This window comes from Taudactylus pleione, unplaced genomic scaffold (genome assembly GCF_031769625.1).
Source record: "Taudactylus pleione unplaced genomic scaffold, aTauple2 ptg000184l, whole genome shotgun sequence".
NCBI classification, from domain to species: Eukaryota; Metazoa; Chordata; class Amphibia; order Anura; family Myobatrachidae; genus Taudactylus; species Taudactylus pleione.
The window spans coordinates 6719322-6722738 of record NW_028284586.1 but is presented as its reverse complement, the minus strand read 5'-3'; positions in this window follow the sequence as shown (position 1 = coordinate 6722738).

Sequence of the window (3417 nt, the reverse complement as noted above, 5' to 3'; positions counted from 1 at the left end):
TTTTTTTGGGGGAAAAATAACTATGCCCAGCAAATTTGGGGTACTTGAAAATGGGGGTCAGCATATTTTAAAGTTGCTAAAGTGACTTGAAAAAATCGTGAAAAACCCACCTGCCGCAAGCAGCTGCAATGAAAAAAACACCTGGGGCATACTTGGGGACCCCCCCCAGAGTCAAGTTCGTTATTTTTTAACTTTGTCCCCCAACATTTTTTTTTTGGCCCCCAAATTCAAAGTGCTGTTTTTGGGGTGTCCCGATTTTTTTCTTTTCTTTTTGACACAGATCGTTTCAAGGGGTCAGTCTGAAGGCTGCAGGCAATTTTTTTTAAGCCTGCACCCCTAAACCCCAATTCTACACTTTTTTTCGCCACCTATTCAGTGGTGAAAAGTTATCCCCGTTTTTTTTCAAAGACTTTTCGAACCTGCGAAAAATCTTTGAAATTGAATACGGTGTAAAACCAAAATGACGTCATCGGTGCGAAATGATCACAAAAACAGACTTTTCGCTCCAAATTGAATACCCCTGTAAGAGTTTAACACTAATGTGATGGCTATGTCCATGTGATAATTCTGATCAATAGAGTAGGGACTTGCAGTAAAGTGGGGTCACGTGACGATGGGCTGCAAGCTTAAACGCATTGATCAATTCATGAACTAAAACCCCACTGTTTATTATGATATTATTATTAGTTATTATGGTGAGTGCAGAGCCCCTGTGATTTCTAAATATAATGAGTATATATATGTGTGTGTATAGACAGGCTTAATCCATTGCACTCAACCATCTGGGGTGCCCTTGGTATGTGACCACACCATCCACATAAAAAATATCATACAAACTCGGCACTCACATGCTTTTCAAACTGCAACTCCTTTGAACCTAGGGAATGTTGGTTCCAAAATATTGCAATAATTTGTTAAGCTGACCACCACTTCACGGTCATTCCCATCTGGCCAGTCCCTACACTGATTCTCAGGTCTCAGGTCAATGATCTTGGTCTGCCACCTTTGGCTCAAGCTTGCATACATTTTAAACATGAATGTGGGTCCTGGCTTAAAGAGACAGTTCTCTGTTCCCTCATCTTCCTCTGCCCCCCTCACCTTCCTCTGCTTCCAGCCCCTGTCACTTTCGCCAGGGCCCACCTGCTCCTACCGCCACTCCCTCCAGTCATGTATAGTATATGTAATAAATCACAATGCAGGATGTCTCAAAGAAATCTCCAGCAAAGTGCTAATTAGCGCTGCTGATCGCAGGTCCCATTATTATCAATGGGGACTACGATCTGACCCCCTATGTACTAAACTCCAAAAATTGAAGCTTTTCAGAGTTTAGTCCTAGTAGTTTACACCATCAGATGGTATAAACTACTGTAAGCCTATGGAGGCTCTAGGGGCAGGAGATCTTTAGATCTCTCCCCCGCAGACCCCAGCCGGCTTTGGAAGCTGACGCTGTTTGCATGCCCAGTGCCAGCTTCTTCGGGAGAGTTACCGCAACTACTGTCCCTGCATGTTCCCCTTTGTACATAGTGGAAACATTTTCATTAAAAAGCTTTAAGAAGTTGAATATAAGGAGGAAAAACCTCCAAAAATATGTAAGGGGCATGCATCAGGAACTCACATATAGTGATATGGTTTGTTTGAGGGAGGGGGGCCCCAAACTGGTATCTTGCCTAGGGCCCCATGAGGTCTAAATCCGGCTCTGGAAGGCAGTGCATGTATTTGTATTAGGATAGGAGAAGGAGATTATATAGGTGCAGGCAGTCTATGTATGTATTTTAGGATAGGAGAAGGAGATTATATAGGTGCAGGCAGTGTATATATGTGTATTAGGATAGGAGAAGGAGATTATATAGGTGCAGCCAGTGTGTGTATGAGGATAGGAGAAGGGGATGATATAATTATAAATGCAGGCAGTGCATGTATTTGTATTAGGATAGGAGATTATATTGTTGCAGGCAGGCTATGTATGTGTATTAGGATAGGAGAAGGAGATTATATAGGTGCAGGCAGTCTATGTATGTGTATTAGGATAGGAGAAGGAGATTATATAGGTGCAGGCAGTCTATGTATGTGTATTAGGATAGGTGAAGGAGATTATATAGCTGCAGGCAGTGTATGTATGTGGATGAGGATAGGAGAAGGAGATTATATAGGTGCAGGCAGTGTATGTATGTGGATGAGTATAGGAGAAGGAGATTATATAGGTGCAGGCAGTGTATATATGTGTATTAGGATAGGAGAAGGAGATTATATAGGTGCAGGCAGTGTATGTATGTGGATGAGGATAGGAGAAGGAGATTATATAGGTGCAGGCAGTGTATGTATGTGTATTGGGATAGGAGAAGGGGATAATATAAGTGCAGGCAGTGTATGTGTACGAGGACTGGAGAAGGAGATTATATGGGTGCAGGCAGTGTATGTATGTGTACGAGGATAGGAGAAGGAGATTATATAGGTGCAGGCAGTGTATGTATGTGGATGAGGATAGGAGAAGGAGATTATATAGGTGCAGGCAGTGTATGTATGTGGATGAGGATAGGAGAAGGAGATTATATAGGTGCAGGCAGTGTATGTATGTGGATGAGGATAGGAGAAGGAGATTATATAGGTGCAGGCAGTATATGTATGTGTACGAGGATAGGATAAGGAGATTATATAGGTGCAGGCAGTGTACTGTATGTATGTGTATTAGAAATATATCCCTGCCAACCAATTTAATCAATCAGTCAGTCAATCAATCAATCAATAAGTCCTCTGACAAATTGGTCAATCGTCTATGAATGCTGCTACCAATAGAGTTTGGCTTACAGCCCCCATGGAGTATATGACAAGTCTCTTCCATGAGACACTTATGTACCTCCGTAAACATTAGTATTCTTGGTACCCCATCAGGTTAGGAAATATTCATCCTAATGCTACTGTCACTGTGTGACTCCAGCTTTTGCAAATCATTTTCATTGTTGTATTATCTTGAAAAATGAGTTACCATGCTGGCAATTTATAAGTATATTTACATTTTGACCTTTGTTCCATTATTGATGTGATACATAAAGATATACTGTAAAAACAAAGCAGGAATATGAACAAGCAATCCACTACCAATAAGGCATAATTAATGTGTAAATTACATTGTCTTCTTCAAAATATTAGAAAAAAAAAAAAGACTATCCATCCACAAATTTCTCTGCCCATCAATCACAGATCCTCATGGATAATATATACATTAGTACAGTGTATAAGAGAGAGCAGCAAGCAGGTGACATCACATGACTCCATGGCCTGGACATCATGCACCTGTAGTCATGGCAACAGAGTTGTTTACTTTCAAATTTGTGAGCGGCAGTTACCAGAGCCAACTGCCATTTCTGCTGAAGACAGAGACCAGTGGGAAGAAGCAGAACCCAGCGCAGAAGAGAGACG